The sequence below is a fragment of the Scyliorhinus torazame genome, chromosome 9, assembly GCF_047496885.1.
Source record: "Scyliorhinus torazame isolate Kashiwa2021f chromosome 9, sScyTor2.1, whole genome shotgun sequence".
NCBI lineage: Eukaryota > Metazoa > Chordata > Chondrichthyes > Carcharhiniformes > Scyliorhinidae > Scyliorhinus > Scyliorhinus torazame.
Genome location: NC_092715.1, coordinates 193719055 through 193745165, shown reverse-complemented (window position 1 = coordinate 193745165; position 26111 = coordinate 193719055).

Genomic DNA, 26111 nt, shown 5'->3' with positions numbered 1-26111 from the left:
ACCGCCTGGATGTGTGAGTACCGGCTGGTGGCATTCTCATGCAGTACGCAGGTCTCGATGGCAGTCCCCAGGGTGAGTTGCTTGACATGAAGGAGCTGCTGGCGCAGGGTGTCCGACATGACTCCGAAAACTACCTGGTCACGTATCATGGAGTCAGAGGTGGTCCCATAGCCGCAGGACTGCGCAAGGATGCGGTGGTGCATTAAATAAGACTGGAAAGGTTCATCCTTACCCTGCAGGTGCTGCTGGAACAGGTACCTCTCGAAGCTTTTGTTAACTTCAACGCTGAAGTGTTTGCTGAACTTCAGAAGCACCGTCTTGTATTTGGTTTTGTCCTCACTGTCCGTAAATGTAAGGGAGTTAAAGATGTGAATGGTGTGTTGCCCCACCGTTGAGAGAAGAAGGGCAATCTTCCTGGTGTCCGATGCATTCTCCCTGTCTGTGGCCTCGAGGAAGAGTTGGAAGCGCTGCTTGAACAGTCTCCAATTGACCCCGAGATTGCCAGCGATTCGGAGTGGCGGCGGCGGGTTGATGTTCTCCATGGTGCAGGACGGTGGATTGCTGAAACGTTGCAGGTAGGTCTCACAGGCGCTGGCTTGCGTCCACTTCTGGTATCATGTCGTGTTGGGTGTTCTGATGTACAAACAATCCAACATGGCTGGAGATGGTGTAACTCAATTTTATTAACCCCTCAACTGTAACAACACACTGCTAACTTGGGTACGTGCATTACCAGCTAATCTGTGGACCCTGTCCTATTACTATTTGGGTGAGGCACTCAGCACATGGTGAATGTCTGAGTGGCAGGCTCTGAGCTCAGTGCTCTGAGCTGGCTGCTGCTAGAATGCCCGGGAACTGTTGTGTCCCCTGTTTTTATAGTGCATGTGCTCTCTTCTCACTGGTGATTGGCTGCGATGTTGTGTGTGTGTTGGTTGGTCCTACTGCATGTCCATCAGTGTGTGTGTGATTGCACCATGATATGCTGATCTAAATATCATGACAGCTCCTAAATGGGATTTGCGCCGGGCGCAAATCAGTTTCTGATTCTCCCAGCCCACGCCAGCTGGTGTGATTGGGATCTAGCCCAAGAAGGGCAGGAATCTGATCACAACTTATTCACATTCATTTTAATCTCATCAGTGACATTAAAGTTAAATGCAGTGACCTCCCTGTATTCTCCTACCCACCTCCAGCAGCAAGTAACCTGGGCGCAAATCACTACTGATCCCTAAAGGTGGGGAGCAGGCATCATGGACACCCAGAGGGAGCAAGGGCGTGAGTACTCTCTCTACACTTACCTCGAGGGTGCTGAGAGGAATCCTTCAGGGGCAGTCGGGGGTCAGGGGGGCTTGTGATGCGCTGGATGGGCTCAGTCAGGGGTCTTTACCAGGACGGGGGTCATTTTGCAAATCTTTCCTCTGTAGCTCTGTAGGGTAGACACGGCGGCACAGTGTTTACCGACCTGGGTCCCCGTTGGCGGGCGTTTGGTGCGGCGACCGGGCCTGGATGGACCCAACTGCTGCTCGGCTGTCCCAGATGGTGTGGTGCCGCTCTGTTCTGCCTGCTCCCCACCAGATGCGCCAGGGACAGGAAGCAGGGGAAGTCCGAGAGTCTGCGGTGTTCCAGCATCTCCCCAGCGGGAGTCACTGGCACAAGCCCCAATACCTCCTCCTCCCTCGGGGTGCCCGATGGCACCCGAGCCTACTCCATGGGACAGGTGTGCGAGGGGAGCTATTCCCTGAGGACCCCCACCACCTGGTGCTGCCAATCCTGGAGGCCCGCTTTGGTCTCGACCAGAGTCTGCATGCTGGTGGCCAGGGGCACAGGGAGTGGGCCATTGCCGTCTTGGGCTGCGCCACATTACCCATTGACTGTGCCACCACTTTCAGCATCTAGGTCACATCAGCCAGTGACTGCGCCATCTCCCTCTGGGAGTGGGCCACCTCCCTCTGTGTCTGCGCCACATTGGCCAACGCCTGGGCAATGCCACCGATGTTCCCAGCCATGGCCATGCTCAGAAGCACCACTGCAATTTCCAAGTGGCTCTCGCCCATGGCTACCAGTGAGGCGGCAGCCCTGTCCTGGGCCTTGGCCGGCACCCGCACAGAATGCCTCAGACCTTGGGCATGCTGATCCATAGCCGCAACTCTTGCCCCAATGCCACCACCATGGACGCCACCTGTACAGTGTTGGCCTGGGTGGCACACATGGTCGGCAGCACCTTCTGCCCCAGTACATAGTTGGACTCCTCCACCAGGGACTGTGAGTACTGGATGGTCGCTGAAAACCCCTCATGTAGTCCCTGGCTCTGCGACTGCATCTCCACAATCGATGGGACTGGTCCTTCCAGACGAGTGTGAGGCTGGGGGTGAGGGTGGGGGTGAGGGTGGGGAGGGGGGGGGCGGGGGTTGACAACCATGGCATGTGGAACTGCAACTCAGGGGGGGCCTCACTTCCTCGCCAGCAGGTGATCTCCACCCTGGCAACCTCCCTTTCCTCTGAGCTGCCGACCATGTCCAGGGCCCTGTGTTCAGCCAGGGTGGGGGGGCTGCAGGTCCGTCGGTCTCCCTCCAGTTTTCTCCCGTTCCTGGCGGTTCGGTTATGGGCGGCTTTCTCCGGGGCGGGGGGGGGGGGGGGGGGGGGTGGGGGGGGGTGGGTGGGGGGCGGGCGCGTGGGAGAGAGAATAGAAAATGACAATGTTAAACAGTCCGACGCATGCTGCCTAGGGGGTGGGTAGCTGGTGGCCTCAGTGGCCAGGGCACCCAGCAATGGCGGCCGGTATGGGTGTCAACCTGTGGTGCAGGGTGGGGATTTGGCTGCCCTCCAAGTGACAGGGGGAGTAGGGTCACAGGAGTGTGGGACGGGGGTTAGTGTTAAGGGCTTGTTGCCGGCTCATCATGGCCGCCCTGAGGAGTTTGTGCAGTTTTTTTACCACACTTCAGGCCTGTCCGGACAGTATTGCTGGGGGCGCTCACTGTCTCTACCACCTGCGCCCAGGCACGGCGAATGGCTGCGGGGGGTGTAGCGATCTCTGTATGTAGTAATGTAAGCAAGTACAGGCAAATGAGCACTAGATGGCAACACTAACAAAGCCTATAAAAGGGTTTTCCCGCTCTTTTCTCAACGAGTGTGCGTAAGGAGCGTGGAGAGTACAGAAGGGAAACAGCCAGAGAAGGGAAGTTAACAGATCATAGTACAACATATAATCTTAATTAATAGCTTATCTAGACTTATTTGTTTGTTTACTAGTTTCATATTGAAGTGAAAGAACTCGCTAGTTTATTATATATTATTCAATAAACAATTTTGTCATCATCTGGAAGACTACGACTATATATAATTCAACACAGCTCGGCAAGACAAAAAGAGCAATATTTATATTACAAAATAGTAATCAGGTGGCAACGTCCTTCCTGGGCTGGGGTACAGGGTTCCCAGTCTCTCCTGCACAGCATCCAGGAGGGTCTCCAACTTGGCGTCTGTAAATTGTGGGGCTGTGCGTCGTGCTGCCATCTTGTTGGCTGGGATGGTGTGTGTGGTGAGTGAAGTGTGTACATGCGGCTGCAGCTTGACAGCCTCCTGAGTGTCAATTGCGAAACAGACGAATCCCGCACTGTTTCTCATTGGAATCGATTGTGTTCCTGCCCCACACACTATCCCAGGTCCAGAACCGATCCAGGTGTGGTGACAATTTTGCTGGCGTGGAACTCCACGAATCCTGCGCTGCGTCAACAATTAGTGTCAGGAATGGAGAACCCAGCCCCAGGTGCTTTGTCTGGCTGTTTATTTTTATAATGGGTCTTTTTAAACCTCTTATCCTGGAACAGTGTGCCTGTACTGTAGGTTGTTTACAGCCTTGAAGAAGATGGCACAACTCAGAAATTAAATTCCAAAGGTTCCTCAATGAGGAACTCCTCACAGTCATTGTTTAATTCTCTGGATAGATATTCTAACCACACCAGGAGGACACGAAGGCCATTGAAGCCCCCGGATGGTCCGGGGCATGGTGGAACAGTGCCCTGGCATTGCCACTTGGCACCACCTGGCACTGCCAGGTTACAACAGTCAATGTGCCATGGGGAAGTGCCAGGTTGGCACTGCCAGGACGAGGTCTGAAGGGTCAGGGTCTTTGATAACCCCATAGCGGAATGTCACTCTCATGGAGGGGCGGGCGGGGAATGATGCCTCTGACTGGGGAGTGGTGCAATGAAGTCTCTGACTGGGAGGGAGATGCAATGATGACTCTGGCAGAGAGGGGGGTTCAATGATGTCTCTGATTTGGTGCGGGGGGGTGGGTGCGCAAACAATTATGGATCTGACTGGGGAGGGAGCAATGATGTCTTTGAATGGGTGGTGGTCCAATGATGTCTCTGAATGGAGGGGCCCAATGATGTCTCTGAATGGGGGGGCCTAATGATGTTCCTAAATGGGGGGGCCCAATGATGTTTATGACTGGAAGAGGGGTCAATGATGTCTCTAAATGGGGGGCCCAATGATGTTTCTAAATGGGGGGGGGGCAATGATGTTTCTAAATGGGGGGGGGCAATGATGTTTCTGACTGGAAGAAGGGGCAATGATGTCTCCGAGTGGGGAAGGCGGGGGGGGGGGACTATTGATGCTTCTGACTGGAAGGAAGGCAATGATGTTTCTGACTTGTAGAGGGGGTGCTGCAATGATGCCTCTGACTGGGAGGGGGGGGCAATGCTGCCTCTGACTGGAGACGGGCAATGATGTCTCTGATTGGGAGGGGGCAATGATGGCTCTGACTGGAGGGGGGCAATGATGCATCTGACTGGAGGGGGGCAATGATGCCTCTGACTGGAGGGGGGCAATGATGCCTCTGACTGGGAGACGGGCAATGATGCCTCTGACAGGAAGGGGGGCAATGATGCCTCTGACTGGGAGACGGGCAATGATGCATCTGACTGGAGGGGGGCAATGATGCCTCTGACTGGAGGGGGGCAATGATGCCTCTGACTGGAGGGGGGCAATGGTGCCTCTGATTGGGAGACGGGCAATGATGCCTCTGACTGGAGGGGGGCAATGATGCCTCTGACTGGAGGGGGGCAATGATGCCTCTGACTAGAGGGGGGCAATGATGCCTCTGACTGGGAGACGGGCAATGATGCCTCTGACTGGGAGACGGGCAATGATGCCTCTGATTGGGAGGGGGCAATGATGCTTCTGACTGGAGGGCGGGCAATGATGCCTCTGACTGGGAGACGGGCAATGATGCCTCTGACTAGAGGGGGGCAATGATGCCTCTGACTGGAGGAGGCATGATGTCTCTGACTGGAGGGGGGCAATGATGCCTCTGACTGGAGGAGGCATGATGCCTCTGACTGGAGGGCGGGCAATGATGTCTCTGACTGGGAGACGGGCAATGATGCCTCTGACTGGGAGACGGGCAATGATGCCTCTGACTAGAGGGGGGCAATGATGCCTCTGACTGGGAGACGGGCAATGATGCCTCTGACTGGGAGACGGGCAATGATGTCTCTGATTGGAGGGGGCAATGATGTCTCTGATTGGGAGGGGGCAATGATGCTTCTGACTGGAGGGCGGGCAATGATGCCTCTGACTGGAGGGCGGGCAATGATGCCTCTGACTGGGAGACGGGCAATGATGCCTCTGACTGGAGGGGGGCAATGATGCCTCTGACTGGAGGAGGCATGATGCCTCTGACTAGAGGGGGGCAATGATGCCTCTGACTGGAGGAGGCATGATGCCTCTGACTGGAGGGCGGGCAATGATGTCTCTGACTGGGAGACGGGCAATGATGCCTCTGACTGGAGGGGGGGCAACGATGCCTCTGACAGGAGGGGGGCAATGATGCCTCTGACTGGAGGTGGGCAATAATGCCTCTGACTGGAGGGGGGGCAATGATGCCTCTGACTGGGAGGGGGGGCAAAGCTGCCTCTGACTGGAGGGGGGCAGTGATGCCTCTGACTGGAGGGGGGCAACGATGCCTCGGATTGGGAGATGGGCAATGATGCATCTGACTGGGAGACGGGCAATGCTGCATCTGACTGGAGGTGGGCACTGATGTGTGACTGAAGGGGCAATATTGTCTCTGACTGGTAGGGAGGACAACGATGTCTCTGACTTGGAGGGGGCACAATGATGTCTGACTGGGAGGCAGGCACAATGATGTCTGACTGGGAGGCAGGCACAATGATGTCTGCCTGGGGGGCAGGCACAATGATGTCTGACTGGGAGGGAGCACAATGATGTCTCTGCCTGGGAGTGCAGGCACAATGATGTCTGACTGGGAGGCAGGCACAATGATGTCTGACTGGGAGGGGGCACAATGATGTCTCTGACTGGGAGGCAGGCACAATGATGTCTGACTGGGAGGGGGCACAATGATGTCTCTGACAGGAAGGCAGGCACAATGATGTTTCTGACTGGGAGGCAGGCACAATGATGTTTCTGACTGGGAGGCAGGCACAATGATGTCTGCCTGGGGGGCAGGCACAATGATGTCTGACTGGGAGGGGGCACAATGATGTCTCTGACTGGGAGGGGGCATAATGATGTCTCTGACTGGGAGGGGGCACAATGATGTCTGACTGGGAGGGGGCACAATGATGTCTGACTGGGAGGGGGCACAATGATGTCTCTGACTGGGGGGCAGGCACAATGATGTCTCTGACTGGGAGGCAGGCACAATGATGTCTGACTGGGAGGGGGCACAATGATGTCTGACTGGGAGGCAGGAACAATGATGTCTGACTGGGAGGGGGCACAATGATGTCTGACTGGGAGGCAGCACAATGATGTCTGACTGGGAGGCAGGCACAAAGATATCTGACTGGGAGGCAGGCACAATGATGTCTGACTGGGAGGGTGCACAATGATGTCTGACTGGGAGGCAGGTACAATGATGTCTCTGACTGGGAGGCAGGCACAATGATGTCTGACTGGGAGGGTGCACAGTGATATCTGACTGGGAGGGGGCACAATGATGTCTGACTGCGAGGGGGCACAATGATGTCTGACTGGGAGGGTGCACAATGATGTCTGACTGGGAGGCAGGCACAATTATGTCTCTGACTGGGGGGCAGGCACAATGATGTCTCTGACTGGGAGGGGGCACAATGATGTCTCTGACTGGGAGGCAGGCACAATGATGTCTGACTGGGATGGCAGGCACAATGATGTCTCTGACTGGGGGGCAGGCACAATGATGTCTCTGACTGGGAGGGGGCACAATGATGTCTCTGACTGGGAGGGGGCACAATGATGTCTGACTGGGAGGCAGGCACAATGATGTCTGACTGGGAGGGGGCACAATGATGTCTCTGACTGGGGGGCAGGCACAATGATGCCTGACTGGGGGGCAGGCACAATGATGTCTGACTGGGAGGCAGGCACAATGATGTCTGACTGGGGGGCAGGCACAATGATGTCTGACTGGGAGGCAGGTACAATGATGTCTGACTGGGAGGCAGGTACAATGATGTCTGACTGGGGGGCAGGCACAATGATGTCTGACTGGGGGGCAGGCACAATGATGTCTGACTGGGAGGCAGGCACAATGATGTCTGACTGGGGGGCAGGCACAATGATGCCTGACTGGGGGGCAGGCACAGTGAGGTCTGACTGGGAGGCGGGCACAATGATGTCTGACTGGGAGGCAGGTACAATGATGTCTGACTGGGAGGCAGGCACAATGATGTCTGACTGGGGGGCAGGCGCAGTGATGTCTGACTGGGAGGCAGGCACAATGATGTCTCTGACTGGGAGGGGGCACAATGATGTCTGACTGGGAGGGGGCACAATGATGTCTGAATGGGAGGGGGCACAATGATGTCTTTGACTGGGGGGCAGGCACAATGATGTCTGACTGGGAGGCGGGCACAATGATGTCTGACTGGGGGGCAGGCACAGTGAGGTCTGACTGGGAGGCAGGCACATTGATGTCTGACTGGGAGGCAGGCACAATGATGTCTGACTGGGAGGCAGGCACAGTGATGTCTGACTGGGAGGCAGCACAATGATGTCTGACAGGGGGGCAGGTACAATGATGTCTGACTGGGGGGCAGGCACAGTGAAGTCTGACTGGGAGGCAGGCACAATGATGTCTGAATGCGAGGCAGGCACAATGATGTTTCTGACTGGGAGGGGGCACAATGATGTCTGACTGGGAGGCAGGTACAATGATGTCTGACTGGGAGGCAGGCACAATGATGTCTGAATGGGAGGCAGGCACAATGATGTCTGACTGGGAGGCAGGCACAATGATGTCTGACTGGGAGGGGGCACAATGATGTCTGACTGGGAGGCAGGCACAATGATGTTTCTGACTGGGAGGGGGCACAATGATGTCTGACTGGGGGGCAGGCACAATGATGTCTGACTGGGAGGCAGGCACAATGATGTTTCTGACTGGGAGGGGGCACAATGATGTCTGACTGGGGGGCAGGCACAATGATGTCTGACTGGGAGGCAGGCACAATGATGTTTCTGACTGGGAGGGGGCACAATGATGTCTGTCTGGGAGGGGGCACAATGATGTTTCTGACTGGGAGGGGGCACAATGATGTCTCTGACTGGGAGGGGGCACAATGATGTCTGACTAGGAGGGGGCACAGTGAAGTCTGACTGGGAGGCGGGCACAATGATGTCTCTGACTGGGAGGGGGCACAATGATGTTTCTGACTGGGAGGGGGCACAATGATGTCTGACTGGGAGGGTGCACAATGATGTCTGACTGGGAGGGGGCACAATGATGTCTCACTGGGAGGGGGCACAATGATGTCTGACTGGGAGGGTGCACAATGATGTCTGACTGGGAGGCAGGCACAATGATGTCTCTGACTGGGGGGCAGGCACAATGATGTCTCTGACTGGGAGGGGGCACAATGATGTCTCTGACTGGGAGGGGGCACAATGATGTCTGACTGGGAGGGGGCACAATGATGTCTGACTGGGAGGGGGCACAATGATGTCTCTGACTGGGGGGCAGGCACAATGATGTCTGACTGGGAGGCAGGCACAATGATGTCTCTGACTGGGAGGCAGGCACAATGATGTCTGACTGGGAGGCAGGCACAATGATGTCTGACTGGGAGGCATGTACAATGATGTCTGACTGGGAGGCAGGCACAATGATGTCTGACTGGGAGGGGGCACAATGATGTCTGACTGGGAGGGGGCACAATGATGTCTCTGACTGGGGGGCAGGCACAATGATGTCTGACTGGGAGGCAGGCACAATGATGTCTCTGACTGGGAGGCAGGCACAATGATGTCTGACTGGGAGGCAGGCACAATGATGTCTGACTGGGAGGCATGTACAATGATGTCTGACTGGGAGGCAGGCACAATGATGTCTGACTAGGAGGGGGCACAATGATGTCTGACTGGGAGGCAGCACAATGATGTCTGACTGGGAGGGCAGGCACAATGATGTCTCTGACTGGGAGGGTGCACAATGATGTCTGACTGGGAGGGCAGGCATAATTATGTCTCTGACTGGGAGGCAGGCACAATGATATCTGACCTGGAGGGTGCACAATCATGTCTGACTGGGAGGGCAGGCATAATTATTTCTCTGACTGGGAGGCAGGCACAATGATGTCTGACTAGGAGGGGGCACAATGATGTCTGACTGGGAGGCGGGCACAATGATGTTTCTGACTGGGAGGGGGCACAATGATGTTTCTGACTGGGAAGGGGCACAATGATGTCTGACTGGGAGGCAGGCACAATGATGTCTGAATGGGAGGCAGGCACAATGACGTCTGACTGGGAGGCATGTACAATGATGTCTGACTGGGAGGCAGGCACAATGATGTCTGACTAGGAGGGGGCACAATGATGTCTGACTGGGAGGCAGCACAATGATGTCTGACTGGGAGGGCAGGCACAATGATGTCTCTGACTGGGAGGGTGCACAATGATGTCTGACTGGGAGGGCAGGCATAATTATGTCTCTGACTGGGAGGCAGGCACAATGATATCTGACCTGGAGGGTGCACAATCATGTCTGACTGGGAGGGCAGGCATAATTATTTCTCTGACTGGGAGGCAGGCACAATGATGTCTCTGACTGGGAGGCAGGCACAATGATGTCTGACTGGGAGGGTGCACAATGATGTCTGACTGGGAGGGGGCACAATTATGTCTGACTGGGAGGGGGCACAATGATGTCTGACTGGGAGGGTGCACAATGATGTCTGACTGGGAGGCAGGCACAATGATGTCTCTGACTGGGGGGCAGGCACAATGATGTCTCTGACTGGGTGGGGGCACAATGATGTCTCTGACTGGGAGGCAGGCACAATGATGTCTGACTGGGATGGCAGGCACAATGATGTCTCTGACTGGGGGGCAGGCACAATGATGTCTCTGACTGGGAGGGGGCACTATGATGTCTCTGCCTGGGAGGGGGCACAATGATGTCTGACTGGGAGGCAGGCACAATGACGTCTGACTGGGAGGGTGCACAATGATGTCTCTGACTGGGGTGGCAGGCACAATGATGTCTGACTGGGAGGCAGGCACAATAATGTCTCTGACTGGGAGGCAGGCACAATGATGTCTGACTGGGAGGCAGGCACAATGATGTCTGACTGGGAGGCATGTACAATGATGTCTGACTGGGAGGCAGGCACAAAGATGTCTGACTAGGAGGGGGCACAATGATGTCTGACTGGGAGGCGGGCACAATGATGTTTCTGACTGGGAGGGGGCACAATGATGTTTCTGACTGGGAAGGGGCACAATGATGTCTGACTGGGAGGCAGGCACAATGATGTCTGAATGGGAGGCAGGCACAATGACGTCTGACTGGGAGGCATGTACAATGATGTCTGACTGGGAGGCAGGCACAATGATGTCTGACTAGGAGGGGGCACAATGATGTCTGACTGGGAGGCAGCACAATGATGTCTGACTGGGAGGGCAGGCACAATGATGTCTCTGACTGGGAGGGTGCACAATGATGTCTGACTGGGAGGGCAGGCATAATTATGTCTCTGACTGGGAGGCAGGCACAATGATATCTGACCTGGAGGGTGCACAATCATGTCTGACTGGGAGGGCAGGCATAATTATTTCTCTGACTGGGAGGCAGGCACAATGATGTCTCTGACTGGGAGGCAGGCACAATGATGTCTGACTGGGAGGGTGCACAATGATGTCTGACTGGGAGGGGGCACAATTATGTCTGACTGGGAGGGGGCACAATGATGTCTGACTGGGAGGGTGCACAATGATGTCTGACTGGGAGGCAGGCACAATGATGTCTCTGACTGGGGGGCAGGCACAATGATGTCTCTGACTGGGTGGGGGCACAATGATGTCTCTGACTGGGAGGCAGGCACAATGATGTCTGACTGGGATGGCAGGCACAATGATGTCTCTGACTGGGGGGCAGGCACAATGATGTCTCTGACTGGGAGGGGGCACTATGATGTCTCTGCCTGGGAGGGGGCACAATGATGTCTGACTGGGAGGCAGGCACAATGACGTCTGACTGGGAGGGTGCACAATGATGTCTCTGACTGGGGTGGCAGGCACAATGATGTCTGACTGGGAGGCAGGCACAATAATGTCTCTGACTGGGAGGCAGGCACAATGATGTCTGACTGGGAGGCAGGCACAATGATGTCTGACTGGGAGGCATGTACAATGATGTCTGACTGGGAGGCAGGCACAAAGATGTCTGACTAGGAGGGGGCACAATGATGTCTGACTGGGAGGCAGCACAATGATGTGTGACTGGGAGGGCAGGCACAATGATGTCTCTGACTGGGAGGGTGCACAATGATGTCTGACTGGGAGGGCATGCATAATTATGTCTCTGACTGGGAGGCAGGCACAATGATATCTGACCTGGAAGGTGCACAATGATGTCTGACTGGGAGGGCAGGCATAATTATGTCTCTGACTGGGAGGCAGGCAAAATGATATCTGACTGGGAGGCAGGCACAATGATGTCTGACAGGGAAGGTGCACAATGATGTCTGACTGGGAGGGGGCACAATGATGTCTGACTGGGAGGGTGCACAATGATGTCTGACTGGGAGGCAGGCACAATGATGTCTCTGACTGGGAGGCAGGCACAATGATGTTTGACTGGGAGGGTGCACAATGATGTCTGACTGGGAGGGGGCACAATGATGTCTGACTGGGAGGCAGGCACAATGATGTCTCTGACTGGGGGGCAGGCACAATGATGTCTCTGACTGGGAGGGGGCACAATGATGTCTCTGACTGGGAGGCAGGCACAATGATGTCTGACTGGGATGGCAGGCACAAAGATGTCTCTGACTGGGGGGCAGGCACAATGATGTCTCTGACTGGGAGGGGGCACAATGATGTCTCTGACTGGGAGGGGGCACAATGATGTCTGACTGGGAGGCAGGCACAATGATGTCTGACTGGGAGGCAGGCACAATAATGTCTCTGACTGGGAGGCAGGCACAATGATGTCCTACTGGGTGGCAGGCACAATGATGCCCGACTGGGGAGCAGGCTCAGTGAGGTCTGACTGGGAGGCGGGCACAATGATGTCTGACTGGGAGGCGGGTACAATGATGTCTGAATGGGAGGCAGGCACAATGATGTCTCTGACTGGGAGGCAGGCACAATGATGTCTGACTGGGAGGGGGCACAATGATTTCTGACTGGGAGGGGACACAATGATGTCTGACTGGGAGGGGGCACAATGATGTCTCTGACTGGGGGGCAGGCACAATGATGTCTGACTGGGAGGCAGGCACAATGATGTCTCTGACTGGGAGGCAGGCACAATGATGTCTGACTGGGAGGCAGGCACAGTGATGTTTGACTGGGAGGCGGGCACAATGATGCCTGACTGGGGGGCAGGCACAATGATGTCTGACTGGGAGGCAGGCACAATGATGTCTGACTGGGAGGCAGGTACAATGATGTCTGACTGGGAGGCAGGCACAATGATGTCTGACTGAGAGGCAGGTACAATGATGTCTGAATGGGAGGCAGGCACAATGATGTCTGACTGGGAGGCAGCACAATGATGTCTGACTGGGAGGCAGGCACAATGATGTCTGACTGGGAGGCAGCACAATGATGTCTGACTGGGAGACAGGCACAATGATGTCTGACTGGGAGGCAGGCACAATGATGTCTGACTGGGAGGCAGCACAATAATGTCTGACTGGGAGGCAGGTACAATGATGTCTGACTGGGAGGCAGCACAATGATGTCTGACTGGGAGGCAGGCACAATGATGTCTGACTGGGAGGCAGGCACAATGATGTCTGACTGGGAGGCAGCACAATAATGTCTGACTGGGAGGCAGGCACAATGATGTCTGACTGGGAGGCAGCACAATGATGTCTGACTGGGAAGCAGGCATAATGATGTCTGACTGGGAGGCAGGCACAATGATTTCTGACTGGGAGGCAGGCACAATGATGTCTGACTGGGGGGCAGGCACAGTGAAGTCTGACTGGGAGGCAGGCACAATGATGTCTGAATGCGAGGCAGGCACAATGATATTCCTGACTGGGAGGGGGCACAAAGATGTTTCTGACTGGGAGGGGGCACAATGATGTCTGACTGGGAGGCAGGTACAATGATTTCTGACTGGGAGGCAGGTGCAATGATGTCTGACTGGGAGGCAGGCACAATGATGTCTGACTAGGAGGGGGCACAATGATGTCTGACAGGGAGGGGGCACAATGATGTCTGACTGGGAGGGTGCACAATGATGTCTGACTGGGAGGCAGGCACAATGATGTCTCTGACTGGGGGGCAGGCACAATGATGTCTCTGACTGGGAGGGGGCACAATGATGTCTCTGACTGGGAGGCAGGCACAATGATGTCTGACTGGGATGGCAGGCACAATGATGTCTCTGACTGGGGGGCAGGCACAATGATGTCTCTGACTGGGAGGGGGCACAATGATGTCTCTGACTGGGAGGGGGCACAATGATGTCTGACTGGGAGGGGGCACAATGATGTCTGACTGGGAGGGGGCACAATGATGTCTCTGACTGGGGGGCAGGCACAATGATGTCTGACTGGGAGGCAGGCACAATGATGTCTCTGACTGGGAGGCAGGCACAATGATGTCTGACTGGGAGGCAGGCACAATGATGTCTGACTGGGGGGCAGGCACAATGATGCCTGACTGGGGGGTAGGTACAATGATGTCTGAATGGGAGGCAGGCACATTGCTGTCTGACTGGGAGGCAGGTACAATGATGTCTGACTGGGAGGCAGGCACAATGATGTCTGACTGGGGGGCAGGCACAATGATGTCTGACTGGGAGGCAGGCACAGTGAGGTCTGACTGGGGGGCAGGCACAATGATGTCACTGACTGGGAGGCAGGCACAATGATGTCTGACTGGGAGGCAGGCACAGTGATGTTTGACTGGGAGGCGGGCACAATGATGCCTGACTGGGGGGCAGGCACAATGATGTCTGACTGGGAGGCAGGCACAATGATGTCTGACTGGGAGGCAGGTACAATGATTGTGAATGGGAGGCAGGCACAATGATGTCTGACTGGGAGGCAGGCACAATGATGTCTGACTGGGAGGCGGGCACAATGATGTCTGACTGGGGGGCAGGCACAGTGAGGTCTGACTGGGAGGCAGGCACAGTGATGTCTGACTGGGAGGCAGCACAATGATGTCTGACTGGGAGGCAGGTACAATGATGTCTGAATGGGAGGCAGGCACATTGATGTCTGACTGGGAGGCAGGCACAATGATGTCTGACTGGGGGGCAGGCACAGTGAGGTCTGACTGTGAGGCAGGCACAGTGATGTCTGACTGGGAGGTCGGCACAATGATGTCTGACTGGGAGGCAGGCACAATGATGTCTGAATGGGAGGCAGGCACAATGATGTCTGACTGGGAGGGGGCACAATGATGTCTGACTGGGAGGCAGGCACAATGATGTCTGACTGGGGGGCAGGCACAATGATGTCTGACTGGGGGGCAGGCACAGTGAAGTCTGACTGGGAGACAGGCACAATGATGTCTGAATGCGAGGCAGGCACAATGATGTTTCTGACTGGGAGGGGGCACAATGATGTTTCTGACTGGGAGGGGGCACAATGATGTCTGAATGGGAGGCAGGCACAATGATGTCTGACTGGGAGGGGCCACACTGATGTCTGACTGGGAGGGGGCACAATGATGTCTGACTGGGAGGCAGCACAATGATGTCTGACTGGGAGGCAGGCACAATGATGTCTCTGACTGGGATGGCAGGCACAATGATGTCTGACTGGGAGGCAGGCACAATGATGCCTGACTGGGAGGGGCCACAATGATGTCTGACTGGGAGGGGGCACAATGATGTCTGACTGGGAGGCAGCACAATGATGTCTGAATGGGAGGCAGGCACAATGATGTCTGACTGGGAGGGGCCACACTGATGTCTGACTGGGAGGGGGCACAATGATGTCTGACTGGGAGGCAGCACAATGATGTCTGACTGGGAGGCAGGCACAATGATGTCTCTGACTGGGATGGCAGGCACAATGATGTCTGACTGGGAGGCAGGCACAATGATGCCTGACTGGGAGGGGCCACAATGATGTCTGACTGGGAGGGGGCACAATGATGTCTGACTGGGAGGCAGCACAATGATGTCTGACTGGGAGGCAGGCACAATGATGTCTGACTGGGATGGCAGGCACAATGATGTCTGACTGGGAGGCAGGCACAATGATGCCTGACTGGGAGGGCAGGCACAATGATGTCTCTGACTGGGAGGGTGCACAATGATGTCTGACTGGGAGGGGGCACAATGATGTCTGACTGGGAGGGAGCACAATGATGTCTGACTGGGAGGAGCCACAATGTGTCTGAATGGGAGGCAGGCACAATGATGTCTGACTGGGAGGAGGCACAATGATGTCTGACTGGGAGGCAGCACAATGATGTCTGACTGGGAGGCAGGCACAATGATGTCTGACTGGGATGGCAGGCACAATGATGTCTGACTGGGAGGCAGGCACAATGATGCCTGACTGGGAGGGCAGGCACAATGATGTCTCTGACTGGGAGGGTGCACAATGATGTCTGACTGGGAGGGGGCACAATGATGTCTGACTGGGAGGGAGCACAATGATGTCTGACTGGGTGAAGGAATCTTTAATTTATAGGAATCTTAACCTCTCGAACTACGCCAAGTTTGGGGGAAGCTTAGTTGATTAATCAAGTCCTGGCGCAATACGACAAGTTGTAAGATTTGTAATATTTGTAGACTGTGTTAAGTTGTTCGATTCCTTGTATTATTCGACTGTGTATAGTTGAAGGAATTTATATCATCTCTGCTATTCGGTTATCAGTAGCACTTTGCGAATACTGGAACTCAGCAGAAATTTGCAGTATAAACTCCTCAGGTGCCAAAAAGAATTGTTTTATTTGTAGTCGCTTGGTTACAATTTGAAAGTCATTTAAAAGGCAATTCGTAGACAATTCGAAGCTTTCAGAGAATTACAGACATTATCTTTCTTTGCTTAGGCAGACAGCTCGAAAGTAACTTTTAAAAGGTCAAAGTCTGGCAATGAAACATGAAAAGAGAGAGAAAGCTAATCTTCAGCTAAACTCAAACTCAAAGTCAAAAGTGGACTAACATCACTGACACAGACTGTTAGGCTGACAGAACCCCCAAAGACAATTAACTAAAATGGAGACTAGAATCAAAGGCAAAAAACACTAAACTAACAGAAAGACAACACAGCACAACACACCCCCAAAGACAATACACCACAGACAACACACTAAAAACTAAACACTAAAACCAAACCCACAAAGACAATACTCACAAAGACAACAAAACCCAAAATGGCGGGGAGAAACTTTTTAGTTATACACTTTCATATCTGTCTTAAGTCATCTAATTACACCCCAATATAATCCTAATTGGTTTGGGTTAGACTCAAACACATTTGATTTGATGGCAAGCCGTCCATCTTCAATGTGCAACATCAGCTTTTCTGACCCAGCTGTTATCTGCATTGTGAACAATGTTGCTGTGTATTCAGTCCCTGTCCTTGACAATTAGCACAAACAGTGTCAAATTATCTTTGAAAATATGCATTTGCCAGAACAACGGACTTCAGTAAAAGTGAATTATGCTGTATAAATGGGTATTTAAAACTGCGGCTCAACATTTATGCTTAAACAGCTATCTTTTACCTATACTAGTTGTATTTGAAATACTTGGCTTCTACACTGGGGGGCAGGCAAAATGATGTCTCTGACTGGGAGGAAGCACAATGATGTCTCTGACTGGGAGGGGGCACAATGATGTCTGACTGGGGGGCAGGCACAATGATGTCTCTGACTGGGAGGCGGGCACAATGCTGTCTGACTGGGAGGCAGGCACAATGATGTCTGACTGGGAGGCAGGCACAATGATGTCTGACTGGGAGGCAGGCACAATGATGCCTGACTGGGGGGGCAGGCACAGTGAGGTCTGACTGGGAGGCAGGCACAATGATGTCTGACTGGAAGGCAGGCACAATGATGTCTGACTGGGAGGCAGGTACAATGATGTCTTAATGGGAGGCAGGCACAATGATGTCTCTGACTGGGAGGCAGGCACAATGATGTCTAACTGGGAGGCAGGCACAATGATGTCTGACTGGGAGGCAGGCACAATGATGTCTGACTGGGGGGCAGGCACAATGATGTCTGACTGGGGGGCAGGCACAATGATGTCTCTGACTGGGAGGCAGGCACAATGATGTCTAACTGGGAGGCAGGCACAATGATGTCTGACTGGGAGGCGGGCACAATGATGTCTGACTAGGAGGGGGCACAATGATGTCTGACTGGGAGGGTGCACAATGATGTCTGACTGGGTGAAGGACCTGCTTCACACTGATCCCAACCAGCTTCTCAGTGATCCCAACCTGCTTCATATTGATCCCAACCAGCTTCACACTGATCCCAACCAGCTTCCGACTGATCCCGACCTGCGTCACACTGATCCCAACCAGCTTCACATTGATCCCAACCAGCTACACATTGATCCCGACCTGCTTCACACTGATCCCAACCAGCTTCACACTGATCCCAACCAGCTTCACATTGATCCCATCCTGCTTCAGTGATCCCAACCAGCTTCACATTGATCCCAACCAGCTTCACATTGATCCCAACCAGCTTCACATTGATCCCGACCTGCTTCACACTGATCCCGACCTGCTTCACACTGATCCCAACCAGCTTCCGACTGATCCTGACCTGCGTCACATTGATCCCAACCAGCTTCACATTGATCCCAACCTGCTTCACGCTGATCCCGACCTGCTTCACATTGATCCCAACCTGCTTCACACTGATCCCAACCAGCTTCACACTGATCCCAACAAGCTTCACATTGATCCCATCCTGCTTCACATTGATCCCAACCTGCTTCACACTGATCCCAACCAGCTTCCGACTGATCCTGACCTGCGTCACATTGATCCCAACCAGCTTCACATTGATCCCAACCAGCTTCACATTGATCCCATCCTGCTTCAGTGATCCTGACCAACTTCACATTGATCCCGACCAGCTTCAAATTGATCCCAACCAGCTTCACATTGATCCCATCCTGCTTCAGTGATCCTGACCAGCTTCACATTGATCCCAACCAGCTTCACATTGATCCCATCCTGCTTCAGTGATCCTGACCAGCTTCACATTGATCCCAACCTGCTTCAGTGATCCCGACCAGCTTCACATTGATCCCAACCAGCTTCACACTGATCCCGACCAGCTTCACACTGATTCAAACCAGTTTCACATTGATCCCAACCAGCTTCACATTGATCCCGACCAGCTTCACATTGATTCAAACCAGCTTCACATTGATCCCGACCAGCTTCACATTGATTCAAACCAGCTTCACATTGATCCCGACCAGCTTCACATTGATCCCAACGAGCTTCACACTGATCCCGACCAGCTTCACACTGTTCCCGACCAGCTTCACATTGATCCCAACCAGCTTCACACTGATCCCATCCTGCTTCAGTGATCCTGACCAGCTTCACATTGATCTCAACCTACTTCAGTGATTCCGACCAGATTCACATTGATCCCGACCAGATTCACATTGATCCCGACCAGCTTCACATTGATCCCGACCAGCTTCACACTGATCCCATCCTGCTTCAGTGATCCTGACCAGCTTCACATTGATCTCAACCTACTTCAGTGATTCCGACCAGATTCACATTGATCCCGACAAGATTCACATTGATCCCGACCAGCTTCACATTGATCCCAACCAGCTTCACATTGATCCCGACCAGCTTCACATTGATCCCAACCTGCTTCAGTGATCCCGACCAGCTTCACATTGATCCCAACCTGCTTCAGTGATCCTGACCAGCTTCACATTGATCCCGACCAACTTCACATTGATCCCAACCTGCTTCAGTGATCCCGAACCAGCTTCACATTGATCCCGACCAGCTTCACACTGATCCCGATCAGCTTCACATTGATTCAAACCTGCTTCACACTGATCCCAACCAGCTTCACATTGATTGAAATCTGCTTCACATTGATCCCGACAGGCTTCACATTGATCCCGACCTGCTTCACATTGATCCCAACCAGCTTCACACTGACTCCGACCTGCTTCACATTGATCCCGACCAGCTTCACATTGATCCCGACCAGCTTCACATTGATCGCAACCAGCTTCATTGATACTGACCAGCTTCACATTGATCCCAATCTGCTTCACATTGATCCCAACCTGCTTCACACTGATCCCAACCAGCTTCACATTGATACCAACCATCTTCACATTAATCCCGACCAGCTTCACATTGATCCCGACCAGCTTCACATTGATCCCAACCAGCTTCACATTGATCCCGACCAGCTTCACACTGATCCCAACCAGCTTCACATTGATCCCAACCAGCTTTTCATTGATCCCAACCATCTTCACATTAATCCCGACCAGCTTCACATTAATCCCGACCAGCTTCACACTGATCCCGACCAGCTTCGCATTGATCCCGACCAGCTACACATTGATCCCAATCTGCTTCACATTGATCCCAACCTGCTTCACATTGATCCCAACCAGCTTCACATTGATCCAGACCAGCTTCACACTGATCCCAACCAGCTTCACATTGATCCCAACCAGATTCACATTGATCCCGATCAACTTCACATTGATCCCAACCAGCTTCACGTTGATCCCAACCAGCTTCACATTAATCCCGACCAGCTTCACATTGATCCCGACCAGCTACACATTGATCCCGACCAGCTTCACATTGATCCCAACCTGCTTCACATTGATTAAAACCAGCTTCACATTGATCCTGACCAGCTTCACATTGATCCCGACCTTCTTCACATTAATCCCGACGAGCTTCACATTGATCCCAACCGGCTTCACATTGATCCTGACCAGCTTCACATTGATCCCGACCTGCTTCACATTGATCCCGAACAGCTTCACACTGATCCCAACCAGCTTCACATTGATCCCAACCAGCTTCACACTGATCCCAACCAGCTTCACATTGATCCCGACCAGCTTCACATTGATCCCGACCAGATTCACATTAATCCCTACCAGCTTCACATTGATCCCAACGAGCTTCACATTAATTCAAGCCAGCTTCACATTGATACCGACCAGCTTCACATTGATCCCGACCTGCTTCACATTGATCCCAACCAGCTTCACATTGATCCCGACCAGCTTCACATTAATCCCGACCAGCTTCACATTGATCCCAACGAGCTTCACATTAATTCAAGCCAGCTTCACATTGATACCGACCAGCTTCACATTGATCCCGACCTGCTTCACATTGATCCCAACCAGCTTCACATTGATACCGACCAGCTTCACATTGATCCCGACCTGCTTCACATTGATCCCAACCGGCTTCACATTGATCCCGACCTGCTTCACATTGATCCCGACCAGCTTCACATTGATCCCAACCAGCTTCACATTGATCCCAACCTGCTTCAGTGATCCTGACCAGCTTCACATTGATCCCGACCAGCTTCACATTGATCCCTACCTGCTTCAGTGATCCCGACCAGCTTCACATTGATCGCGACCAGCTTCACACTGATCCCGACCAGCTTCACATTGATCCAAACCTGCTTCACACTGATCCCAACCAGCTTCACATTGATTCAAATCTGCTTCACATTGATCCCGACCAGCTTCACATTGATCCCGACCTGCTTCACATTGATCCCAACCAGCTTCACACTGATCCCGACCTGCTTCACATTGATCCCGACCAGCTTCACATTGATCCCGAGCAGCTTCACATTGATCCCAACCTGCTTCACATTGATCCCAACCAGCTTCACATTGATCCCGACCAGCTTCGCACTGATCCCAACCAGCTTCACATTGATCCCAACCATCTTCACATTAATCCCGACCAGCTTCACATTAATCCCGAACAGCTTCACACTGATCCCGAGCAGCTTCACATTGATCCCGACCAGCTTCACATTGATCCCGACCAGCTTCACATTGATCTCAATCTGCTTCACATTGATCCCAACCTGCTTCACATTGATCCCAACCTGCTTCACATTGATCCCGACGTGCTTCATACTGATCCCAACCATCTTCACATTAATCCCGACCAGCTTCACATTAATCCAGACCAGCTTCACATTGATCCCGACCTGCTTCTCATTGATTCAAACCAGCTTCACATTGATCCCGACCTGCTTCACATTGATCCCGACCTGCTTCACATTAATCTGAACAAGCTTCACATTGATCCCAACCAGCTTCACATTGATCCCGACCAGCTTCACATTGATTCCGACCAGCTTCACATTGATCCCAACCTGCTTCTCAATGATTCAAACCAGCTTCACATTGATCCCGACCAGCTTCACATTGATCCCAACCTGCTTCACATTGATCCCGACCTGCTTCACATTGATTCAAACCAGCTTCACATTGATCCCGACCAGCTTCACATTGATCCCAACCAGCTTCACATTGATCCCGACCTGCTTCACATTGATTCAAACCAGCTTCACATTGATCCCGACCAGCTTCACATTGATCAGACCTGCTTCACATTATTCCCGACCAGCTTCACATTGATCCCGACCAGCTTCACATTGATCCCAACCTGCTTCATATTGATTCAAACCAGCTTCACATTGATCCCGACCAGGTTCACATTGATCCCGACCAGCTACACATTGATCCCCACCAGCTTCATATTGATCCCAACCAGCTTCACATTGATCCCATCCTGCTTCAGTAATCCTGACCAGCTTCACATTGATCCCAACCTGCTTCAGTGATCCCGACCGGCTTCACATTGATCCCAACCAGCTTCACACTGATCACGACCTGCTTCACACTGATCCCAACCAGCTTCACACTGATCCCAACCTGCTTCACTCTGATCCCGACCAGCTTCACACTGATCCCAACCAGCTTCACACTGATCCCGACCTGCTTCAGTGATCCCGACCAGCTTCACACTGATCCCAACCAGATTCACACTGATCCCAACCAGCTTCACATTGATCCCAACCAGATTCACATTGATCCCGATCAACTTCACATTGATCCCAACCAGCTTCACGTTGATCCCAACCAGCTTCACATTAATCCCGACCAGATTCACATTGATCCCGACCAGCTACACATTGATCCCGACCAGCTTCACATTGATCCCAACCTGCTTCACATTGATTCAAACCAGCTTCACATTGATCCTGACCAGCTTCACATTGATCCCGACCTTCTTCACATTAATCCCGACGAGCTTCACATTGATCCCAACCGGCTTCACATTGATCCTGACCAGCTTCACATTGATCCCGACCTGCTTCACATTGATCCCGAACAGCTTCACACTGATCCCAACCAGCTTCACATTGATCCCAACCAGCTTCACACTGATCCCAACCAGCTTCACATTGATCCCGACCAGCTTCACATTGATCCCGACCAGCTTCACATTGATCCCAACGAGCTTCACATTAATTCAAGCCAGCTTCACATTGATACCGACCAGCTTCACATTGATCCCGACCAGCTTCACATTGATCCCAACCAGCTTCACATTGATCCCAACCTGCTTCAGTGATCCTGACCAGCTTCACATTGATCCCGACCAGTTTCACATTGATCCCAACCTGCTTCAGTGATCCCGACCAGCTTCACATTGATCGCGACCAGCTTCACACTGATCCCGACCAGCTTCACATTGATTCAAACCTGCTTCACACTGATCCCAACCAGCTTCACATTGATTCAAATCTGCTTCACATTGATCCCGACCAGCTTCACATTGATCCCGACCTGCTTCACATTGATCCCAACCAGCTTCACACTGATCCCGACCTGCTTCACATTGATCCCGAGCAGCTTCACTTTGATCCCAACCTGCTTCACATTGATCCCAACCAGCTTCACATTGATCCCGACCAGCTTCGCACTGATCCCAACCAGCTTCACATTGATCCCAACCATCTTCACATTAATCCCGACCAGCTTCACATTAATCCCGAACAGCTTCACACTGATCCCGACCAGCTTCACATTGATCCCGACCAGCTTCACCTTGATCCCGACCAGCTTCACATTGATCTCAATCTGCTTCACATTGATCCCAACCTGCTTCACATTGATCCCAACCTGCTTCACATTGATCCCGACGTGCTTCATACTGATCCCAACCATCTTCACATTAATCCCGACCAGCTTCACATTAATCCCGACCAGCTTCACATTGATCCCGACCTGCTTCTCATTGATTCAAACCAGCTTCACATTGATCCCGACCTGCTTCACATTGATCCCGACATGCTTCACATTAATCTGAACAAGCTTCACATTGATCCCAACCAGCTTCACATTGATCCCGACCAGCTTCACATTGATCCCGACCAGCTTCACATTGATCCCAACCTGCTTCTCAATGATTCAAACCAGCTTCACATTGATCCCGACCAGCTTCACATTGATCCCAACCTGCTTCACATTGATCCCGACCTGCTTCACATTGATTCAAACCAGCTTCACATTGATCCCGACCAGCTTCACATTGATTCAAACCAGCTTCACATTGATCCCGACCTGCTTCACATTGATCCCGACCTGCTTCACATTAATCAGAACAAGCTTCACATTGATCCCAACCTGCTTCACATTGATCCCGACCAGCTTCACATTGATCCCAACCAGCTTCACATTGATCCCGACCTGCTTCACATTGATTCAAACCAGCTTCACATTGATCCCGACCAGGTTCACATTGATCCCGGCCTGCTTCACATGAATCCCGACCAGCTTCACGTTGATCCCGACCAGCTTCACATTGATCCCGACCTGCTTCACATTGATCAGACCTGCTTCACATTATTCCCGACCAGCTTCACATTGATCCCGACCAGCTTCACATTGATCCCAACCTGCTTCATATTGATTCAAACCAGCTTCACATTGATCCCGACCAGCTTCACATTGATCCCGGCCTGCTTCACATGAATCCCGACCAGCTTCACGTTGATCCCGACCAGCTTCACATTGATCCCGACCTGCTTCAGATTGATCCCAACCTGCTTCACATTGATCCCGACCAGGTTCACATTGATCCCGACCAGCTACACATTGATCCCAACCAGCTTCATATTGATCCCAACCAGCTTCACATTGATCCCATCCTGCTTCAGTAATCCTGACCAGCTTCACATTGATCCCAACCTGCTTCAGTGATCCCGACCGGCTTCACATTAATCCCAACCAGCTTCACACTGATCACGACCTGCTTCACACTGATCCCAACCAGCTTCACACTGATCCCAACCTGCTTCACACTGATCCCGACCAGCTTCACACTGATCCCAACCAGCTTCACACTGATCCCGACCTGCTTCAGTGATCCCGACCAGCTTCACACTGATCCCAACCAGATTCACATTGATCCCAGCCTGCTTCAGTCATCCCGACCAGCTTCACATTAATCCCGACCAGCTTCACACTGATCCCGACCAGCTTCACACTGATCCCAACCAGCTTCACATTGTTCCCGACCAGCTTCAGTGATCCCAACCAGCTTCACACTGATCCCAACCTGCTTCACACTGATCTCAACAAGCTTCACATTAATCCCGACCAGGTTCACATTGATCCCAACCTGCTTCACATTAAATCAAACCAGCTTCACATTGATCCCAACCAGCTTCACATTGATCCCGACCAGCTTCACATTGATCCCGACCTGCTTCACATTAATCCCGACCAGCTTCACATTGATCCCGACCAGCTTCACATTGATCCCGACCTGCTTCACATTAATCCCGACCCGCTTCACATTGATCCCATCCTGCTTCACATTAATCCCCACCAGCTTCACATTGATCCCATCCTGCTTCACATTAATCCCGACCAGCTTCACATTAATCCCGACCAGCTTCACATTGAACCCGACCTGCTTCACATTAATCCCGACCCGCTTCACATTGATCCCAACCTGCTTCACATTAATCCCGACCAGCTTCACATTGATCCCAACCAGCTTCACATTGATCCCGACCAGCTTCACATTGATCCCGACCTGCTTCACATTAATCAGAACAAGCTTCACATTGATCCCAACCTGCTTCACATTGATCCCGACCAGCTTCACATTGATCCCAACCAGCTTCACATTGATCCCGACCTGCTTCACATTGATTCAAACCAGCTTCACATTGATCCCGACCAGCTTCACATTGATCAGACCTGCTTCACATTATTCCCGACCAGCTTCACATTGATCCCGACCAGCTTCACATTGATCCCAACCTGCTTCATATTGATTCAAACCAGCTTCACATTGATCCCAACCAGATTCACATTGATCCCAGCCTGCTTCAGTCATCCCGACCAGCTTCACATTAATCCCGACCAGCTTCACACTGATCCCGACCAGCTTCACACTGATCCCAACCAGCTTCACATTGTTCCCGACCAGCTTCAGTGATCCCAACCAGCTTCACACTGATCCCAACCTGCTTCACACTGATCTCAACAAGCTTCACATTAATCCCGACCAGGTTCACATTGATCCCAACCTGCTTCACATTAAATCAAACCAGCTTCACATTGATCCCAACCAGCTTCACATTGA